The 22,077-nt window shown below is 51.7% G+C and overlaps 1 protein-coding gene and 1 non-coding gene across 4 annotated transcripts in view; one reads left to right on the top strand and one right to left on the bottom strand.

The window, feature by feature from the left end:
* LOC118244422 (USP6 N-terminal-like protein) overlaps positions 1-18,008 on the bottom strand; it is an 81,132-nt gene extending 63,124 nt beyond the window's left edge. For 2 of the 3 annotated variants that reach the window (XR_007708323.1, XR_007708324.1), the window contains exons 1-2: positions 17,932-18,005; positions 7,539-7,620 (exon numbers count right to left, since the gene is read on the bottom strand). The gene's annotated coding sequence lies outside the window, so the exon portion shown is untranslated. Of the gene's footprint in view, positions 1-7,538; positions 7,621-17,931 lie in introns of all 3 variants that reach the window. The other variant, XM_035539396.2, reaches the window with a different exon arrangement.
* Positions 18,009-18,155: 147 nt separating this feature from the next.
* TRNAA-AGC (transfer RNA alanine (anticodon AGC)) lies at positions 18,156-18,228 on the top strand. Its single transcript has one exon. It is a non-coding gene; the product is annotated as a tRNA-Ala (tRNA).
* The last annotated feature ends 3,849 nt before the right edge of the window (positions 18,229-22,077 follow it).

The following is a 22,077-nucleotide window of genomic DNA, read 5'->3' as shown; positions in this document are numbered from 1 at the left end:
TTTTAGGTACCTGCGTGAGGTTTTATTCACTGCGCCCCCCGTCCCCCCAGCTCCTTTTAAAGTGAAGGCGAGGAGATGGGAAGGCACCTCCCTGAGACAAACACAGGGCTGAGGACGGGAAGAGCAGCCCAACATCTCGCCTTCCCATTCCCTACAGAAATACCGTGCCTGCTGCTTCTTCTGCAGGTGCCTCGTTAAAAAACCCCACCGCAGGAGGCAGACAGCAAGGGCTTCCTTCGAGCCACAGCTTAACAAGCAGCAAATAACCTCGGCAGATTTACATGCAGCCTGCTAAATGGCAGGTCCCGAAGCAGTGCCTAGTCCCATTTCCATGCACAGCACAGCTAGCCAGGCCTGAGGAACGGCTATCCCAGAAAAAAAAATAAAGAAAATCAATATGGACACTTGAGGGATGAGTCAGTACACATGGAAGCACCACCACCTCCTTGCACTGACTGGCATCCCTGCTAGAATAACTACAGACTACCCCAGGCACTGTTGTAGGGATTTTGCAGGGCTAGGTAACAACCAGTTCTCCTAGAAACCCCCCCCCAAAGCCCTTCTGTCTCCACATTGCTGCTTCCACCAGCTTCCTCAGCCTTGCCTGCCTCCAGCTGGGCAGCACAGAGCAGGGACCTCCCTCAGCCGCCCACAGGGACCTGGAGAGAGAAGCCCAGCCACAGTCACAGCTTACCTCTGGCTCTCCTCAGCGTCTAAAAAGCCAGGAGAAATGCAAGACCAAATCTCCTGTGAGGCCAGAAAACCGGAGTCGACACCGACTGTGCCATCCGCAGCATCCTGGATCCCAACAAGGGATCCAAGCAAGCAGCTGTAACTTCAGCTTTATAACTCACCAGCACACCAAACCCAAGTCCTCCAGCAATGCTATTGCTCTCCTTCTCTTGCCTTCAGCTACAATAAGTCTTTCTGTATCTCAAAGACCTAAAAGTATTTCTTATTCTTTAACAATCCAGCAATTCCTTTGAGAGCTGCTTAGGACGAAAAAAAAAAAAAGCTTATCAGATGAGACCAGCAGGACTCTGAAGCAGAGCAGTGGCATTTGTCTAGAAAAAACGGCACCACTCAGACGTTATCAAGCAAGGAGCAGAACAGAGCCAACCCAAGTCTTAATGAAAGCTGTGTTTTTTATCTGAGGAAAACAAACAACTTGACTAAATTGAGACTCAGCCAAAGAGGAAAAAAGCAACACAGTCCTTTATGAACTGATAAAACATCAGATAGCCTGTTGCATTTCTAGCTTAGAGAAGAAAAGAGGAAAAACAGAATATCCTTATTGTTCAGCTTCTCTCTACTTCTGGGACATGGTTTTTGGCCGGAAGCCTGGTTTGCACCTGAGGGTAATGCAAAAAGGAACATAAAAACCCCAACCTGAATGACAACTGAAGAGCAGCCATCTGCGGGGGTGTTTCTCTTTCCAAACCAAACTTGGAATGAAAAGGGTTTTCCAAAGACTCAGCCAAGGAAAGAGAAACTTCAGAAAGAGCCTCGGTGGGATCCGACTGGAGAGCACGCTTCGTGCAAATATCAGGGCAAAGGCATTATTCCCCTCACCCACTCCCAGCAGCCCTCCTAGATATCCATTTGCTGTTACTTCATTTTTATTTTTCTTTTAATGCAGCAAAAGCTGCTGGAAAGCATGCTTTGTTTGGAAACTGAATGTGCAGGAAGGACTTGGCTAGTGCCATGCCTTTCTCCCCAGGTCACCGAAACACTGCCCATAAGACGGTCACCGGTCACCGTTACCACCTTCCTCGCATCCCACTTTACAGCTGTCAACCACCGTGGGGCAAGTAATTATACAGCAGAGCAGAGGAGAACCTGAGTCACCTCGTGGGAAAAGCAGCAATTTAGGCAGCCACCAAACTGCCTTCAGGGAGGGCTACACGAGGTCTTTGCATGTGAAAGCAAATTCAAACAGCCTTAAATTCGTGCTGTCATGGTTACAGCGGGCCGGGTAACCACAAACTGCTGAGTGCCCGCGAAACAGACCTGCATGTCACAACTGCTCATCTGCTCTGAAGGAAGGTCTTAAAAGCGGTGATCTGAACCTTGTGAGAATGTCCTTTGCTGGCAGTAACCCAGATACAGCCTTCCCACCGCTGCAACCATGCCTGCAGGCCTCGATCTCAAAGTTTAGCCACGTACACGGCCGCTCCTTGCGTGCCAGGCTACGTGGGGCTAAAGGCTTCCACCTCAGAGCTCTCAAGCTGCTCGATACCCAGAAAATTTGGGGAAAAAAATAATTCAGGCTACAGCAGTCTGAGCTGGAAGCCTTTAGCCCCTTCTGCTGGCTGCGAGAGGACCGTTTGACCCAAAAGAGACAAAGAGGTTTTACTTTCTGAAGTGAAACTCTGCACTTGCCCCGTCCCCGGGCACATCCTCCGCGGGCAGGGAGCTCACAGCCTCCCTTGGTACTCTGTTGGAGCCCCGGACCACCTGCTTGAGGAGACGTGCCAGGAACCAAACTACTTACTAAGACGACATCGTGATGTGGAATTAAGCCGTGCAACTCCTTGCCACGAGGTGGTTGCTCCGCTCGCAGTTTTATGGGGTTTCAGAAGCGACAGGACGGGCTGGGGAAGAACCCCCAGCCACAGGCACACACGCTGCCTCGTGGTGTTGGCAGACCATGGCTTTCTGCAAGCTCCACAATCTCTCCTTGTCCTAAGAAACAGGCTGCGAGACACAGGTAATTCAACAAAAAGAGCAACGTCACCGGCAGCGTAATTCTTCCAGCTAAGCCCAACCATCAAGTCCTTGTAGGAGAAGGTGAGGATCAAACCACCAGCCTGAAAAAGGCAGATGAAGGTGGACAGGGGCTTTTTTTTGTTGTTGTTTGGTTGTTTTTTGCTACTACTGTGCAGAATGAGGCAGCTCAGCCTTTATCCAGCTCTTCAGAGTAGCTCCACTACCATTGCTAGAGGCAGGGCACTGCTTTAGACGCAATCAGTTTCAGGTGTACCCTTGGTTCAACCCGGTACGGCTGTCTTCACACTATCTAAAGCGGCAGATTAAAATACGTGCCCACATACTTCCAGCACAGCACAACAACATCAGCAGGAATTCACCGATAGGAGAAATATTTTCCTAATGGAGTACTCAAAGCTGGAGGTGGACACCTCCTCCAAGCGCTCAACCGCTGGAACAAAACCTGCTGGGCTTTCTCCCAGGGCTCAAAAGAAGAGCTGACCCAGGGATGCCCCGAGATTCCTGTTCATTTCGTAACAAGCCACTGTAAAAGGAAAGTAAGCTGAATATTCACGTGCTTAAGGCCATTTAAAGTAGAGACTTACTTTCCTAATGTATAAGGGTTCTTCAGCTTTCTGAGGGCAAGAGACAGGAAAACAAATGCCTTTCAGGGAGAAAGCACTAATGAGAAAGGAGTTCCCCCTGAAATAATTAGCAGTACAAGGCAAAAAAAACTAACAAACTTTCCCTAAGGAAAGGCTTCAAAATAATTAAACCTATATACCCAAAGCTCATTGCAGTCTACTAGATCTACTGCTGTATTAGCTCTTTAATTGCTGCAGCTTTTCCAGAGCTCATGCAGTGCAGAAAAAACACTCCCTAGGACCATTTTTATTTAACTCAGTATGTTGGTTAACCACAGGAACGAACTGACGAAGGAAACCTACATCCAGGAGGGCTCCCAGGCACTGGGGGCACAGGGCAAGGCACCACGGCGACACAGGGACCCGAACGGGGACACACACGTCCCTCCTCATCAGGCACCGCGTTCTGCGCCCCGTGCCAACAGGGAATGTTGAGAATATGTTTGCAGGGAACTAGGCGAAGCTGAGCAGCTAAAACAATCCTGATTTGCCAACTGATACAGATGGTTTTCAACAGGGAGATAACAACATGTCTTAGGAAAAGAGAAGCCCTCCCAGGGAGAAGAAGGTCGCTTCGGCGCTTAATTTTTCCCAGTCTTCTCAGGATGCTCGGCAGGAAAAGAAACAGAGTCCCCACCGCATAAATCCTTTCATCAGGTGAGGCTAGATTAATTCCCCAGAGAAGATTACTGCTCTAGGCAGTTAATGGGTGCTCTTACCTCAGTTCTCCTGGTGCTCTTCTCCCAGTGACTGAAAGAGAACTGAGAAGTTTCGTCCCCAATTCCTTCGCGAAGACGCAGCTCCACGCAGGCCATGCTGTTCAGCAGAGCAGAGAAGCAGCACAGCACATCCCCTCAGACTGAGCACAGAATACAAATAACGTCCTAGTGCTGTTTCCCCTCTTTCTTCCGTTTTCTAAACATTCAGAAGAAAATCGACACTCCGACATCTCTCCCCATTTTCTTAATGGAACTGTAACAAGCCTGCTGTGCGATTGTCTGCAAGAGGCTCTGGAAAATCCAAAAGGACAAAGCAAACCACAGGGGTTAACCTGCAGGGCAGCTACTTCAGTAGAAGCAGCAGAAAACAAATTTCTAGACACACACGTGGAGCTAAGCCTCATTTGTCAGAGGGGCAAGCATCAAAGGCTCTGAACACAGCCACCCGCCTCCTGTGTCATGCTGGGGGAGCTTGTGGTGTTGCAGCTAACAGTAACAACGGTGACCCCATAAAAGAGGCAGTGGAAATGTCAGGGAAGACGGAAGAACAAGCAAGCAGATCACCTCTGAAGGGCAGTTCTTCATGTGACAAGCTGGTTCAAGACCCAGAATGGTTATGGGCAGTTGGTCAAGCCAAGGAGGCACGCGAAGGCAGTTTGTCCTGGGGCAGCCGCTGGGGAAGAGGGGACAGACAGCTGCAGCAGCGCCCTGGGGAATCCCACGCACCGCTCTGTTCATTCCGGTGCCCGACAGGGGTACTGAAATACGGGGGCGATGAAGCTTGTAGCATCCCCTGTATCCATCCCTTACCTGCCCAGCTCCCAGCAATTTAATTACCCGATGCAGCAAGTGCGACGTTGTTCTCAGCTGTGACTAACCACCCTTCTGCTCTCACAACAGCATCTCACGCCGCGTTTCCAAATCAGCATTTAGCTTTTTTGCTAGCTAATACATTTCCTCTCTTCCCCTCTCCCTCCCTTCCCCCATCCCGTGGATTTGGTGAAATCACTTCTTCTGCGAATCACACTGCAAATGCTGAACTTTTGCCAATTAGACAGGGAAAGCCTTGGCTAAAAATAAACCCAATTGCAGCAGAAAATAGACCCCTTTGCAGTAAAATAGTGGATTATACATGCAAGCAGACCTGACAGGAGAACACAGCCTCCAGATTTGCATGAGAATCTCATCAAGCTCAACAGATAGTAGCTGCAACTACATTAACTTGCCCCCATCTTGAAAAAAAGGAAAAAAAAAAAAAAGAGGAAAAAAAGAAAGCGGTGAGACTGAGGGAGGGGTAGGGTTGAGGGCACTGGGGTAAATCAAGTTTCCATCTGTTTTGCCCACATTTCAGGTCCTTCACACACGCGCACACCCCAGCACATCTGTGACTGGCGAGCAAAGAACAAAACTCCCCTTTGAAGAAGCCACAGGAGCTCCCTGAAAACACAATTCTCCCGCTCAAGAGTACCGAGCCTCCCAAGACCCCGCTCCTCCAGCAGGCTGGGCACTCCGAAGAGGATGGCAGGACGAGAAGGGCTCCAGCCAACGCCTGCCTGCGCTCCCTGAGAACTCAGCTGCTCTTTGTCCGTAGGAAAGGAAAAGGATGACAAACTGTTCCCTACACGGCCGCTACAGGAGGCAAAACCCCATTACAGGAAATCCACTGCAATGTTTCAGGCACAGAAGAAAACAACTTGTGCTTTTGCCACCTGAGTCACCAGCAGTCTGGGGCACTGATTCAGCACCGCTCCCCTCCGAGGCGGACACACCTCAGGAGACCAGCAAACGGGGACCATGCTTACCTTCGCTGTTCCCCTTTTCGTTATGTTCCTGCCTTTAAATCTTCTGAGCTAGCACATAACCTTAAAAAATGGAAAGCACACCTAGAAGGTTAGCACGGGAAGCGCAAGCCCTGCTAACTGCCTCTGCCATCAGCTCAGAAGCAGAGAGCACGTTGTCTTCTTGCACAGGGTGATAAACCCCAGTAAATACCTGGGATAAGGTAGGAACAGCTCCGCCCTAACTCCTACTCCTCCAATGCATTTGCTGCACCACCCAGACAATCCCAGCTGAACCAGGTTTTCAGGAAAGATTGGTTCCCCTAATTAATCCACTTGCCTTTTTAGGGAGCAAGAAAGCTTCACGCAGCGAATTAAGGATTATGTCCTCCTACGACCGAAAGAGTGGCTTCAGACTGGCCAAGTGCGATGCTATTTTCAGAAGGGATCTGTCAGGGACGGACATTTGGAAAAGAAGCTTTTTGTTTGTTTTGTTTTAACTTCATGAGCGTTTGCGGTAAGCTGAAGCTCGGTGTGCCAGGCCTATCTCTCCACGTTCACCAACGCACCTACAGCAGCATCCATCTACCTCCGACCTCCCCTGAGTGACTACAAACAGCAAAATATTCCACTTCAATCCCCACGGCTGCACACATGCCTCCGGCCAGCTGGGAACACAATTGCAGTCGCTAAAAAAGCAGCCCTGATGCTAATGCAGTAATTGAAATCAAGGAGCATGCGGACCTGCTGGTAGCATAGCGAGGGGTGATTACCGAAAGCATCTTGGCAACTCAAACCAACTTCAGCAACCCACTTTCATTGCCAAACAGTTTCAGAGAGCACAGATGAGATTTTTCAGCTGAGCACTGATGCCTTAAAGCAATAAACACGCTGAATAACTCGAGCAAGAAGATGCACTGGGCAGCACCGGGCACAACTCCACTACTTCCGATAGCAATCGGCGGCTGAGCCGAGCAGTAATTATCCAGGGAAGAATAAGCTGCTACAGGCTGCAAGTAGAGACACATTAAGAAAACAGCAGTGGACTTGCTCACGTATCAAGGCAAAAGCAGCAATCTGGGGTCCCACTGAGGACGGTGTGTGCACGCACGCCGTAGGGGAGCGAGCAGAGAAGGGCAGTGCAGCAGCAGCACACACACGGGAGCTCCCAGAGCGTGGCCAGCTGCCCCGCTGGGATGGGACACGGGCTGGCCCCGTGGCAGGCAGGGGGAAAGAGATGGGTTTCGTATTCAAAACACCTCATACGGTCAAGCTCATGCAATCAGGTGAGGATTTTTTTTTCCTGAAAGCAAACCCCAGCTCACAGCCTCCTCGTGTTTGATGATGACATGATGCACCGCACAACATGTGTGGGAGCAAAGACAGTCCAACCTCTGGCAAAAAACGCAGCTCATCCTGCTCGAAGCACACTCCTGGCCCCACCTGAAGCACTGTTTCCCCACAAATGAAGGCCAGGAGAAGCAGGAGGAGGTCTCTACTCTGGACTGAGGGCTGGATACAGCCTCCCACCCCGCAGCATCCCGCAGGCTGCCCACTCAGCAGTGACAGCACGTTTTCCAACCCTCTTCCCATAAGGCTGTCGGCTAAGCTAAACGAAGACCTTACCTTCTGCACGTGTGTTTTCACATCTGCACAGAAAAAAGTATTCACTGCACGGCGTGACGTACCTGCTCAGAGCGTCAGCTTCCCTGAAGGCTTCGACAGCGAGCCAGAGCACAAACCCCATTGGCATATGGGAACCGGCAAATCCTGCAAGCGTCAGAGATAATGTTAATTAGAGACATTAATAAGACATGGCTGGTGAAAGGAAAGGAAGCCAAGTCTACCTTAGGAGAGACTGAAGGATGCTAGATCTCCGCACTGAACATACTCCTGCCTAGTCCTTGCCCACAGCTGAGCTACCAGACACAAGATTTTAAGGGACTTACCCAAAATCACAGAAGGAAGCCAAGAAAAAAGGCAAGACTACCTGTCCCAAAACAAAGCTGTTCACCCAGCAAAGCTTCCTCAGCAGTCAATGCAGTGAAGTTAACGTCTAAGCAGGAGAGCAAACAATAGGCTGATAAACTGCATGAGTTTATCTGCTAAGCTCTCCTATCCCTTTGTGACGCTGACGAAGATCTGCACTATAGCTCTCCTGCAATTCCTTCTACTTCCTAAAGCAGGTGAATCACATCTGACATCAGAGCCACGCTGCTTGTTTCACTATTATTTATTCAACATGACGGTTTCATCATGTAAATGGTTTGCTATTTCCTCCCAATCGCTTTATACAGCCTCTGTAGGTGAGTCACACCAAAAGACAACTAGCAGCACGGAGCACTAGCAGTGACAGAAATCTGCTCCACCAGCTGTGGAAACACACAACTGGAGGTATTCAAAGTCCCCGCTGCATGCTGATGAAGAGACATCAAAAAGAGAAGTCTTCCTGGAAACGTTTCTAAGCAGCCATAAGGAGACATTTGCCTGGCCACACATCTAAAGCGGAGGTCGCCATGTAGGGTAACAGAAGTCAAACATAGGATGGTTTTGCTCTTCCTATTCTGTTTGCAGAACGGCTTGGGGACAGCAACGAGCAGAGTCGCTGAACAACCATCCTTCAGCATGTTTTAACTGAGAGGGGATTTGACAATGGGGAAGGTAAGGAAACAGGCACGGCAAAGCCCCACAGGGACAGCGAGGGTGGGACAACTTCTCTGAGCAGCTCTTCAGTCAAAGCACCAAAACAGCAAGGGGGACGTACCGAGGTTTTAACAAAAAGGATCAGCCCAAGGATGTCTCACGTATTTCCTGCCAAACGGAGGACCTTGTTATAAAACGCAAAAAAACTTACTCATGCAGTGCATAGGTTTACCTTGGACTGAGAAAAAGAGACTTATTTGTTTTCCCTACTGCATTCCCTCTGTGCATGACTCATGGACCTCAGCCTTTGCCAACCAATATTAAAAAAAAAAAAAAAAAAGAGAAAAATCATAATCCATTAACCCTTCCCCCATTTTTCCCTTTCTCCTTTCCCATTACAGAAGGACTGAAGTCATTTCTAAGGATGCAAACAATGCTGAAGACCACACGACCACAGCACGGACGTCGGACGCAAGCCTCAAGCACAAATTTTCCATCGCTGTTTATAATGCTCTCCCTGTTGCTTTACATTACTGCTCTAACCAGAACACGAGTTATTTACTCAAGTTATGTACCTCCAGGAGGATCTGTGTTGTTTTTCTTTTGAAGTCACTAACTGAACACCATTCTGCAGTGGAACATAAAATCTCTACAAAGACAGAAATAACACAACACAAATCCAACCTGGCCAATAATCTTCAGTGACAGCTTATTTATGCAGTACAGAAACACAATTTCCCCCCAGCAAGGAAATTCCTGCCTTAGCTTCACATGGCTTACATCTGAAAGGAACTGCAGGAGCTTTGTAGGGCTTCATCCGTGTCAGCATCAACCCGCTCCTGCACCGGGGCCCAGCCTGCTGCTCGGGAAGCAGCAGAGCTCCCGTGGATAAAACCATTGCTCCCTGCCTCCTCCTCCGGCTCCTTTCCTCTAACAACTTTCCTGATGCGATTGCTGCTACTGGACAATGTTACAGAAACATGACTGCAAAGTTCAAACTCATCTCCCACCAGTACTGCTGAGCACGGCAAACAGAGATGCTTGTAGCTTCTCTAAGCGCTGCTGACTGCTGGATTTAATAAAACCCATATGCAGGTGGCCTGGCCTGCCTCCCCAAAGCAACCACATCTCTCAGGCAAAGCATTTTGTCCCACAACAGCCAGATACACTGGAAACACAGCTTGGTGCCAAGGATTCAACCGCGTGCCCTCTGTTCCCGAGCTCCCCTCTCAGCAAAGTCTCGCGGGGTCCAGCAGCGCCGTTCCCCCAGGGCTGCTCTCCTCCAGATACAACCAGGTTGTGGACAACAAAGTTGGGAAGCACAGGGGTAGAAGACTGAGCAACGCTGGGTGACTTAAAAAGGGAAAGGATAAGGGTTGAAGGGTGCAAGCAAAGCAATGGGGCAGAGAACCAGCATGGCTCTGCACAGTGGGAAGGATGGCAACAGCCCCGCACTATTTGGCTGGCCTGGGTGATCTCAACTGACCTTGGAGAAGGTCTTTTCCAACCTAGATGATTCGATGATAAGCAACAAGAGAGGCAGCACTGGTCAAGAGAGCAGGCAAGAAACTGCAAGGGGACGCAGAGGCTGCAAGGGGTCTGCCAATCCCCAGGGCTGACCCCGCAGCTTTGCTATCACCCCTGTCAAGAGCAGATACACCAACCATAAATACACACCACTTTTAAGTCTAAATAGGGGTGCAAGGGGTTTCCTGTCAACACTGAGAAATCATCAAGTTTTTTTTAAGAGGCTTATGGTAATTTTCTTCCCCTCTCCTGCGGCCTGCTGGTGATGATCCTGCCATACCAGCATCTTCAAGCTCAAGAACACAGCTCTGGCCCCCCGCAGGCAACAACAAGGTTTAATTTCTGTGTGGTTTTCAACAGGAATGATGCTCAGTCCCCTCGATACAAGCACGTAGGACTAACTCCTCAGGTATGGCTAGCATATCAAAAGAGCTATCAAAAATACGCAGGCTCCCCAGCCTGCAGACCTTGCAAAGTCATTGTCAAGGCAGTAACGTACAAGCAACGAGCACCTAAGATGACAGCTTTTCAGCCTGAGACAGGTCACATAAATGTTTATAACAAGTTGGGCAGGAAAATAAACCTACCCCTAGGCCTATGGCCAGAGGAGAACAGGATGGCAGGATCTGGCCTGCTCCCTCCCAGAGAGGCATCAGGCCCAGGTCTGCAGTGTATTTAAACAGACAAATACTCAGCTTGATACATTCAGAAAAAAATGTTTTATTTAAAAGCTGAGCTCAAAGTCTTCCCAGAGGGATACCTCCCCTGGGTTAATTGGGAAGCTGAACGTTTTCAGCTGTTACTCTGCACGTACACGAAGCTGTCTGTCAGCAGTGCACCTCAAAGGGCTCTACCAACATCAAAGCCTCTTCGAAATGTTAACACACACTGCAGCCCTTACCCATCCTTTGCAGGGAGGGAAACCGAGGCAGATGTAGCACAAGCAAGTTAACAGTGAAATCACCACCCAATTTTCCAGCCGGATGCTCCACCGGAGCCACATGGTTGCCCTCAGCAAAGTGCTGCTCGTTCCCTTTGACACTGCCCTATCCCACAGGGCCTCCAACTCTTCTAGACCAGCCTCGTCCCTCTCCCACAGTCTCACAGAATTATCAAGCTACCATCAAATGTGTTTTTTTTCCCCCCCACAGCTCCGATAAATCTGAAAAAGCAGGCCCTTCCTCATACGCAGCGACTGCCTGTGGTGTAGCCCCTGTGGAGACAGGAGGGCCCAGTGCTCGTGTTTCGCCTCATGCCTCTGGGGTGCAATTAACCCATCAACTTAGCTGATCCCAAACTATCTTTTGCTGCCAAAAAAGACAGTCCAGCCTTCTCCCTCCTCCCCCTTCTACGTGTCCCAGTCATCTCCTCCACGCTTGCGGTAGCGACCACGGCTCGTTTGATCCAACTGGAAGCCATCCCAGAAAGAAGAAAATAAGAGGGGAAGGAGCCTGATTTCTGGCAGGAGCACAGCTTGCGATCAGCTAAGCTGATGGGAAGCATGGCCTCAGAAAGATGGCCCTGTGGTACAGCTGGAAGCCTAGGTGGGGCCTTCAAGCTAGGATGCAGCACTAGGAAGAAGCAACCCCTCTTGGTTTGTCTCTGCTCAGGGTTAAGTCACTCAAAACCACTTTAACAGCTCCATTCACTTCTGACCATTCCCAGATGCTCACTTTTCTGAAGACCCATCCGAAACAGCCTGGTGACGTGCTACCTGAGGTCTGCAAATCGGGCTGATGTGTCCTAACAGCCACACACTATAGCTATGTAAGCCTTGTGGCTTAACAAAGAACAGCCGGAGATTTTCTTTAAGAGATTTGGTTCTGTTGTTGTTGTTTTTGTTTTGATGTGCTTTGCCATAGCTGAAGGGTGTTCTCGAAAGGTTTTTTTTTGAGGGGAAATGAGCAAGGCCAGGCGTATGCAAACGACCTAGCAGAAGTTCATAAGGACAGCAGGCAGCAGGATGCTGAAAATAAACCCGTGCAGCCTTTCTCAACGCCGAAGTACAAATCCACCTGGACATTTCCAGCCTGCCACAGCCCTAGGTACCAGGCTTGTCCCCAGTTCCCCTTGCCCCCAGCCCTCTTCGCAAGGGCCACTGCTTGGACCATAGCTCTGAGGTTCAGGGTCCGAAAGCAGGTGACTTCACCTCAAAAAACAGCGAGAGCATGGTCAGCACTGAAGGGGTAAAAGCCACGAAGCGTGAAGTGAGCCAATATATCTCTAGACCCAGAAATGGCAATGCACCCAGAGGTGCCATCTAAACACAACCACCGATCTCAGCAACAGTCTCACCTAGCTCCCCCCACCCCTAGACCTCAAAGACAGAGGAGGCAGAGTTCACGTCTCTTTTTTGGGTGCTTGGGTTTTGTTTTTTTTTTTTCAAGTTTATGCAGCATTAGTCACACAAGCTCCTGACAGAGCCACCTCGAGGACTTGCAGGCCTCGCTTCTGAACCACGAGTGATCTCCTCTGCACTCTCACACCAAAACCACTAACACTGCCAGTACCAACAGAAAAGCACAGCTAAAATCCTTACATTCAAGCCTCACCCTTCACAGAAATACCCAGTGTTGCTCCGCCATGTTGTTTTTTTTTCTGCCCCTATAAAAAGCATAAGGCTACTCAAATGTAGCTTCCACAGCATTAAAATCAGTTTAACAGCTAAGCATCTCTAACCACCCTGTTCTCAGATCTCCTGATAACTGTCACCATGCACACCCCAGAAATATCCCAAAGCATCCTTAAGAAAACAGTGAGTTTTATTTTATTTATATATACAAAGCTCAAGCTTAGATCTTATCTCAACTTAAAAAAAAAAAAAAGACAAAACCCAACTGATTAATTCAGGCCAGTTTTAACACAGCAGGACTTTCAAAGTCAGTTGCAACTAGCTGAAACCACAGCCCTCACGAGGCTAGGCAGGGCACTTGTTATGTTTTTGCTGGGGACCTTTCCACTGCCTGCACACGGCCTCCTGGCAGCAAAGGTTGGGCACATCTCGGCTCCTCACCTTTCGGGAGGAGGCAGCAGCTGCCCTGCCAGAAGGGACAGCCATCACCTCCTGCCCTGTCTCCCAGACCTCTCTGTCCGTCACACCTCGCCAGCCACTCCTGTGCTGGATGCAACACCCTGGCAGCAAAATAAATATGCTTATCTCAACAGCTCCCTGCTACTTCACTGAATTAAATGGGCTCAGTGATGGGTCTAACGCCCATAGGAGCTGGCCACTGCAAGGAGCAGGACCAGAGTCTGATAAGCAGCAGGACGATCCCTCCCTGTTGGCAGCTGCAGGTGTTTTATCATAAAACTGCAGCAAGAAGCTCCCCAGTTCGAACATTTCATGGAAGCCAGGCAGCGGATGGTACCCTCAGCTCACGGCCCGTGCAGTCTGCTGTGCAATCTATGCCATCAGCTCGAGGCAATCAAAGAGAAGATGTCATTAGGCTCTCTTAGCTCAACCTCTAGACGTCAAGAGCAAACGGAGCAGGTTTGGAGTCTCCAGGAGGCCAAGCGATACCACTGCCAGCACTGGTTCTTAGGGAGGGGTGTGATGGTGTGGGTCTTCAGAGGTGACTTAACAGAGGATCACGGCCAGGAAGAACCACCGAGCAAAGCAATGCTTTGCAGAGCAGCTTTAACCTACAGGATTACCCATGAAAACCATGAGGCGAGTCAGGGAGCCAAGAAAATACTGATGCTTTGAAACAAATTCGGTAACTTTACCCAGTTAGCACTGTAATCAGCACAAATAAACACACGCAACGCTTGTGACCTACTTATAACTTTATCACCCAGAGGAAATACACTTATTACATCCTCCCTGGTAAGTCACCCCCATTCAGGCAACGATGCTCTCACGGCCGGTTTTGACTCACGAAACTGGGGGGGGAGGGAAGACAGTAAGAACAAGACATCACAGACTACGACAACAGTTTTTCATAGAATTACAGAGCTGTTTGGGATGGAAGGGACCTTAAAGCCCATCTAATTCCAACCCCCCTTGGGCAAGATGGGCAACTTGCGATCGGTGCAACTTTGCTCCCCTCCGCTCAAAGCAGGTATCGGCGCTTCTATGATGAGTAGTGAAGAAAGCAGGGAAGGAGACTCTTGGAAAGCTTACTTCGGGAAAGGAAAATCACACGACTAAATTAAAACGTGATCCGGACGGGTGAAACTTTGGAAGACTGACGGCTTGTACCTGAGCCCCCGATGGCCTGTCAGCAATGGGGCGTCATGGCGATGGCACGAGGGTTTCCTCCATGCAGACGGCTTAGCAGCTGGCAAAAGGCGTGCAAAGCATGCCCTGAGCAACTCGCTGAGAGCAGGGAATGCAGCTGCTGGGGGGAAAATTGGGCAGGAGATTTACGAACTGGTGCAGAGCGGCGAGACTCGATGAGGTCCCGCTGCTTTCCACCACGTAAAGCTGAACGGTTAAACAGTGCTGGCTCCTGCGCCTGATTTCCAGGATCCAAGCCACATGGAGAGCTAAAAATACCCCAATTAACCATTCCTTTCCAATGCGGGACTTGCTGACGGTGCCGCCGGGGAGTTATACGACTGCGGACAGGAAGATGCGGTCTGCAGAAAAAGCCAACTGGGAAAACACTTGGCCAGGAGAGCAATCTCTGAAGTCAAAGGTGGGCCATACGGCCAAAAAACCTTGGAGGCGCTTTGCTAGCAGCTCCTGCAGTTGTGGTGGGTAGTGCTGGTGCACGTGGAAGCTTTTACCCCGGTTTCACACACGGTATCACTTTTGTGCTGTTTGCTCGGCATGGATTAAACACAGCGAGCTTGTTCTGGACACATGCCCTGCAAGCCAGCTCCCGGAGCAGCTGGTGGGCCAGCCCTGTGTCATCCTGCACGGCAGGAGTTAAAGCAGGAAACTTTCATTTGCGGCACAACCTATTAAAAGCAGACTGCTAGGCTCCGAAAGGGAGCACGGCTCCAGAGCTAAGGATTTCTCCGCAGGCAGATTTAATTGCGATTTTTTTTTTTTACCGCCCAGTCTTTACGCTGACACCAATAGCTTAAATATCAAGTGTGGGCAAGACAGGGGCACGTTACCGACAGCAGCACGCCCTCCGGTGTGCCCGAGCACAGGGTTTACCCTGGGTTTGCATTTATCGGCTGGGCAGTGGGCTGCTGCTGCTGGAATTACCAGGCGGGCTGCCTCAGGCTCCGCTCCCGGCGAGGCGATGGGATGGGATGGCAGCCGTCCAGCCCCCATCTGCACGCCCTGCCCCGCTTCTCCATCCTCCGGCAGGCGAGCCCGAGCCGTGACAAGAGCTGGGGAACAAAGGGAGCAAACACGAACCGTCCGGGGCAATCAATATCTTTCTAGGAACACCCAGGCCTCGTGCCAGCTCTCTTCCAATCCTATTTAGCTCTCCTGCAGCAGAGGATGAAGCCACGCGCAGGCACGGCGCGGGTAATAAAGCAAGGGAAGAGCGGCTAATTGGCAGGGCTGGAGCTCAAACGCTTGGTGCCGGGGCTGCCAGAGCAAACCCGTGGCCAAGGAGCGCACCTTGCTGTCAGAGCAAGCACCCGAGCCCCAGCAGCTGTTCCAAAAACGGCGTATAAAACAGAGAGCACTCCTTCCAGGGCACCTCGACGCAGCAAGTCTACAGCAAAACCCCACAGCGTGTATTACAGCTTCAGCATCCCTGGGGACTGTGCTTTGCACTAAGGTGATGTAGATTTGTTGTTTTTTTCCCCCCCCCCGCTACCTGCAAAGGGACTTTTCTGTCCTTTGCAGGGAGAGAATGCAAGGGGAAAATGGAGATTCACCAGCACTTGAACAATTTTTGCCTGCATCAGTGCTACCAAGCGGCGGATTCTCGACCCAGTGGAAACCCAGCTGAGCCTCAACTCCTGCCTGATCCCCAGCTACAGAAACCCAATGCTCAGCAGTGCCAAAGCAATTGTAAAAGAAAGCAAGGGGAGAGCTCATTTGCAGGGTATAGACGTGCCCTTGCAACAGCTTGGGCGGTGGGAGCTGGACTACTCTCTCCTGGAATTAAAAAGCAGGAGAGGAAAGCGCAGGAATTACTCCAGCGTGACCATGAAGGACTGAACAGGCTTCGAGTTTCAAAGTCGATCCTAACACACGCTCTCTCCAGTGCAATTTTAATCCTACAAAAAGCCAAAAGGTTTTGCTGGGAGAACTGATCCCGCCGAACAACCCCGTCGTTAGACCACACGAGCAGCAAACCTGGGAAGGACCACGGACGGGGCGGACACAGCAAGGCTGAGGCAGTCCTGTTGCGCCCCGCACCTGTGCTCTGCCACATGCAAAGCGGGAAGGCAGCCTGCCCCGGGATGGGAAAAACACCTAACGCCACGGAGGCGAAACCTCACATCTGAGAGCATCTACCCCAAACGCAGCCGAAATATTCCTCCAGCCCTGCAGAGCCAGACGGAAGCCTCGCAGAACCGCGCAGGTGTGATGCTGAAGGTATCGAGGGCAGGTGAGGTTTGCCAGCAGGAAATGCCATCAAGCATCTCCCAGTTTCTGTGCATCACAAAAAGAAGAAGCCTGAGGAGAAAAACTTGGAGTTCCTGAAGCTCAGGGGGATGCAGAAGAGAGGAGGGCACCGAAGAAAGGAACGATACAACGCTCTTCAAGCTGGCAAGCAGGGCAGTAGCTCACCTGGGAGAAGCACTTGGGATTTGAAAATAGCGAAAAAAGGTACGGAGCTGTCAGAAACATGCTCCAAGGTAAGAAGTCGTGCTGCTGGGGGTGTGGAAGCCTGCTTGGTCGGTCACTGCTGCTTGGGATTTTTGGAAGATAAATGTGTCTTGGGGAATGTGTTCGCCAGTCTTCCCTCAGCTGCACAAAACAAGAACGGAGCCCACAACCACGACAACAAAAAACCAAAGCCAGGAGAGCGTCTGAAGAGCTGAGACCATGCTGCTCAGGCCCTTTAAAGGAAGATGCAGTGTTAGAAGAGAGGAGTAAATTTAAACTTCCAAGGAGTTTAGAGAAAATAACATTCAGACAAGCTACTGAGAAAGCTCTGCAAGAGGCAAAGCCCACTGACAGACGACGACCTCCCCAGGAAAAGAAATAAATACCAAAAGAGCATTTCTCGATCGTGACGCCGTTGGTACAGGGCAGCGTTTCACCAGAACTTCACGAGGCTAGCTCAGAAAAGGTACCCAGGAACAAGATGACTTGCACATCGCAGGAAGAGCAGGTTTACGTTACTGCTCCGTTCTGGCCGCCTTCTTCACGAGGAGCGAAATTGGGGAGGAAGAGAAGCGGCAGAGGTCGTCGCCACCACGCAGGCGGGTCCTGACGCACTCGCCCATTTGGCCACTTTTTTCCCCAAAAAGCGCCCCCCCTTTTCCTAGCGCCCCACATCCGTCCCCAGCGCATGGCACCGTGTCCCGGCCGCATCCGCTGCGGTCCCCCCGCCCCGAGCACCCCGTCCCGCCATCGGGCAGGGCCTCCCGTCGCGCTTCGCTTTTCGGGGGGCTGCCGCTTTCTGGGGGGCTGCTTTTAGGGGGGCACCTCGGCGACCAAGCTGCACGCACCGAGCCTCCCCGGTGACCCCCGCCACCCGCACGGACCGACCCCGGCGCTCCCCCCGGCCGCAGCCCGGGCACCGCAGCCCGGCGGGGACCCCAAAATCCCCCCGGGACCCCAAAAATCCCCCTGCACGACCCGAGGACCGGAGGCGAGACCCCCCCGGGCACCGACGGGGGGATCCCGGGGGGATGATCCCCTACGAACCCTGCACGACCCCGGGCACCGCCTCGCTTCGGGGACCCCCCGCACCCCCAAACCCTCCCGGAGCCCCGGGAGCCCCCCGAGGCCCCCAGACCCTCCCGGTGCCCCGGGCATCCCCAGCGCCCCCCCCCCGGGGCTCCCCCTCCTGCCCCCTCCCCGCTCCCGCCGCTCCTTACCGGGCGCGCGCTCCCGGTCCCGCCACCGGCGCGAGCGCGCGCGCCCCGGCCCCTCGGCCCCGCCCCGCCGCGCCAAGCCCCGCCCCCTCCCCCTCACGCGCCTCGCGCAAGCCCCCGGCCCGTCTCCGCGCGCGGGGCGCGATGGGAGCTGTAGTTCTGCGGAGGGATGGGAGAGTCTCGCGAGAAGAGAATAGAGGGGGCGCAGGAAGGCCGTAAACTAGGCAGGGGAATTAGCTCAAATGGTAGAGCGCTCGCTTAGCATGCGAGAGGTAGCGGGATCGATGCCCGCATTCTCCAGTGCGGTTTTTCTTCCTTCCCTCCATTTTATATCGGGCAGCGAGATATCCCGAGAGGTCGGCCCTTATCATCTGCAAACGCTTTTTGCTGTTAAAACCATCTTAAATGCGCACACGCGGTCTTAAAAGGAGATCCTCCCAGCATGGCTGCCTGACCCACCTCAGGGCTTCAATTGTGTTCCTATCCAAGTCGAAAGCAGAGCTGGGAACGGGAGGTGTGAAGCAGTTCGGCACGGCTCCTCCAGTTACGTGCCTGGGGAAAGGGCCTTTTGGCCACGTTTCAGCGGCCCAGGGTGGCATCCAGCTTTCAGACAGCCCGCAGCCCCCGGCTGCACCAAAGGTCTTCCTTCAGAGCTCTGTGGAGGCAGTGCTGGGGTTAATTAAAATCTGCCTCAGAACTGGAGGCGTTTGGGGCCCTGGGGGTGGGTGGTGGGGAGGAGATGTGGCTTGGAGCCCACGCTCTTAAATCGCAGGGTCCTCGTGGCACGTTCGTCAGGTCCCCGAGAAGGCCCTGAGGCACTGTGGAAAGCGTCAGTGGGCATCTTGCGGACTGGCCCAATTCTTCAGCAGCGTTCTTCACCTAAACCGTTCATATAGAAAGAGCAAGAAGACTCAACCACACCACACCTCCTTTTAAAAAGAACAAACCTGGGCAAATTTTTCCTGTCAGAATAAATCTGACACGCAGACGTTTTGCAGAGCTGCACTACACGGCTAGGTTCTCGCATACCTAGAGCAGCGCCATACCCCGGTCTCAACAGTACTTTTTTACATTATAACTACTGCAGGTTGTGACCCTGTCTTTGAAAATCCTGACCCCACTACCCTTCATTTTAAGCAGCAAGGCCACGTAAATAGGACAATACCTAGTAAAACGGGATTTGCTGCGATAGCACAAAGAACTGGATCGAAGGGAAGATGCAGTGCCTTTTACAAAGGGATTATTTGGAACAAATTTCCATGAATTCTCAGCAGAGAGAAACTTGTCCACCGCCAGAGGCAACCTACCAGCCCTCTCCAGAAAATGGCAATGGTAGCACGCAGGCTGAAGTCTGAAAAACAGATGAACGTATGGAGTTGGTTTTTTTTTAGCTTGAAAAAGTTTGTTCTCATCTTTTAAGGCTGATTTATACTCAGGCTTTGGAGCCCCAGACAAACTCATGAAATAACCAGCTGTCACTACCACAGCCTTCAAAGCTTGTACAAATGATTCAAATATTCATATGCAGCGGGATTTAATGGGAAAGTGAAATCCGTTGCAGTCTCCTATTTCATCAGCTGCCACGCAGCCGACATGAGGAGACTGCGTCACGAAGCACAGTTGTGTTTATGGCCTGGTGCTCTCGTTTTCCCCACTAGCTTTTGGTAGCTCAGCTTGGCGACCACAGGCACCCAAATCCGCTCGGGCTGAGGCTGCACTGCCCTCTGCAGACAGGCAGGGCACAATCTGGCATCTTCATCGGAATATCCTCGGGCTGTAGTTTTTCTGCACGCTTCTCCTTGCCCAGCATAGGCTAGTGGTGACCCCAGTAGACATAGGGACAATATATTGCACATATACTCACAGAACTATTTCATTATAATGATTCCCATCCCCACCCCCAAAATAAAGCCAGCATGAAACAAAGAGATCGGCTTTTCTTTTACAAGAACAAGATGACCACATCAGAGCAGCTAAAAGTTCCTCCTAATGGATTTCTTGTGGGAATCTCTAATGAGCTGTCACGGTGCAGATCAGCCATATGTGTGCACACATGCGAGCTGGGGGGGGGGGGGGGTGGGCGTTGCCTGCATTTGCCGAGGAGCCCAGGGCTTGCTTGGCCACCTTGTGGCTCCCAGCCACTTGCTTGCCAGTGGCATCTGTTTGTTGACCTCCCTTTTTTGTGTTTTGCTCCTGCGGCAACAGCTAAGCCACGGTGTCAGATTCTCCACCCTGGCTCCACAGATGCTTGGGGCTGCTTTCACTTCCAAGAGCTGCATCAGCCTGCTGTCTCTAGAGGAACGACACGAGTTTTGCATTTCCTCCCCAACAAAGCCCTGCTTCACAAGCTCAAGGATCAAATGGCTTCCAGGCAGAAAGAAGGACAGTGGGACCAAGCATGGAAGTGCCAATGGATTGAGCAGGAATTAAAGCAGGGCTCCGAGGGCAACAAATGGAGCTATGCATGTTCTTACAGCTCGCTGTTATGACCACCACCACTGAATTTACGTAATGAGTTTGCTGGTAGGCCTCACACAGCCGAGCTAGCAAAAGATCTGTCACTAGCCTGAAAATTTTAATGTCTTTAATTGCAATTAAGTGCTTGCACAAGGGCATCGTGAGAGCACGGAGGACAGAATGGCAAACAGCTAGAGGGAGAAAAGACAAAGCTTTTGGCTTATGCTAATGAGTTTAATTCTGAGATAATTTAAGCATCCTTCTAGATTGCTTGCTCCAGGGTTATGTGCATATGTTAATTTTAAAATGAAGTAAATGCGGAGACACATCTCGACTTCCCCAGGCCACGGGACACAAGGCTCCCTGGTACATCAGGAGGTGCAGCTGGGAGGCAATCCCCTCCCAGAAAATGGGGGCAAACTTCAGTGACCTCGCAGAGGACATAAAGGAGAAGGAAAAACAGGCAGAGACCTGAATGAAGGTATCTCACTCACTGGGACGCCGCTGTTGCAGAGGAAAGACATGCACACGCCTTTCTCATCGGTGTTTCCTGTCGATTTTCTCAGCCCAGTTGCACACCGTTTCCCCTGGACTTGCGTGTATTTGTGAGTAGGACAGCCTGGCCCTGCTTGCTGGGGAAAGGGCAATAGATTTTTCCCGAGATGCCTCTGGTTGTCCCTGCAGTGAGGGCAGCCAAGGGGAAAAAGGGGAGGTAGAAGCCGATAACATCTTGGCCTGGCTGCCTGGACTGTAAGTCCATTTTTTTTTTACCATCACAGACCAGTGTGGAGCAGGTGCTTTGTCCAGGGTGGGAGGTCTGCTGAAAGTCCAGTGACACAAAACACTCTGAAACCTCTAAACCAGCGAGCGCTGAGGAGGTACAGGCAGGAACAGCAGTGACCTGGTTTTGGAGAAAGGCTGAAGGTGTAAAACCTGGTGGGGTGCTGCAACCTCTCGGCAGTGCTCGTCGTCTTCTTGCACTTTGTGGTCTTCCTGAGCGAGAGCAGAAGTCATCGCTCAGCACCTGCAGCATCCCTCCCGTCCTCCTGTCCAGGAGCATCTGGTGAGCACCGAGGCCAGACACTAGTGCCATGCTCAAACCATGCTGCCGGGGCTTTGGTGGGTTTGGGGTTTGGCCCGGGGGGCATAGGAGTGCTCCAGCAACCCCTTTTTGTGGGTGACCTGTTCTTTCGTGGGAGAGAAGGGGAAGCAGTGCACCCTCTGCTGTTCGGCTCTCTTCTGGGCACTATGGAAGGAGAGTTTTAGCTCTTCAGGCTTCTGGTGGTCGGTTCCCACCTCCACTGGGAGAAGGGTTGTAAAGGCAGCTGGGGGGAGAACAGCTAGCGCAGGCTGAGACCCCTTTCAGGGCAGCACCCCCTGAGACCTTTGAAGACAAAGGGTCCTCCAACGTGGACACACTCAGTCCTGGAGACCGGGCCGTGAAGGCAAAAAGCCGAGAAACGACCCCAAAGTGGGGACGCAGCCTCGCAGCGCTGTTATCCCTCTCAGGCGAGGCCGTCCTGGCTACGACATCCACCGTGCAGCTGCTCCCCTCGCCCCTAAAGGAAGCCGATGACCCAAACTCACACGGCCAGGTGTGAAGCCCGGCTCTCGGCGCAGATGGCAGGACGGAGCAGCCCCCGATGCAGCCCCCCCACGGGGAACAAAAGCCGCTTCACAGCCCCTGCTGCT

Source organism: Cygnus atratus, chromosome 5 (genome assembly GCF_013377495.2).
Source record: "Cygnus atratus isolate AKBS03 ecotype Queensland, Australia chromosome 5, CAtr_DNAZoo_HiC_assembly, whole genome shotgun sequence".
In the NCBI taxonomy this organism is placed as follows: domain Eukaryota; kingdom Metazoa; phylum Chordata; class Aves; order Anseriformes; family Anatidae; genus Cygnus; species Cygnus atratus.
This window is presented reverse-complemented; position numbering and strand designations above follow the sequence as displayed.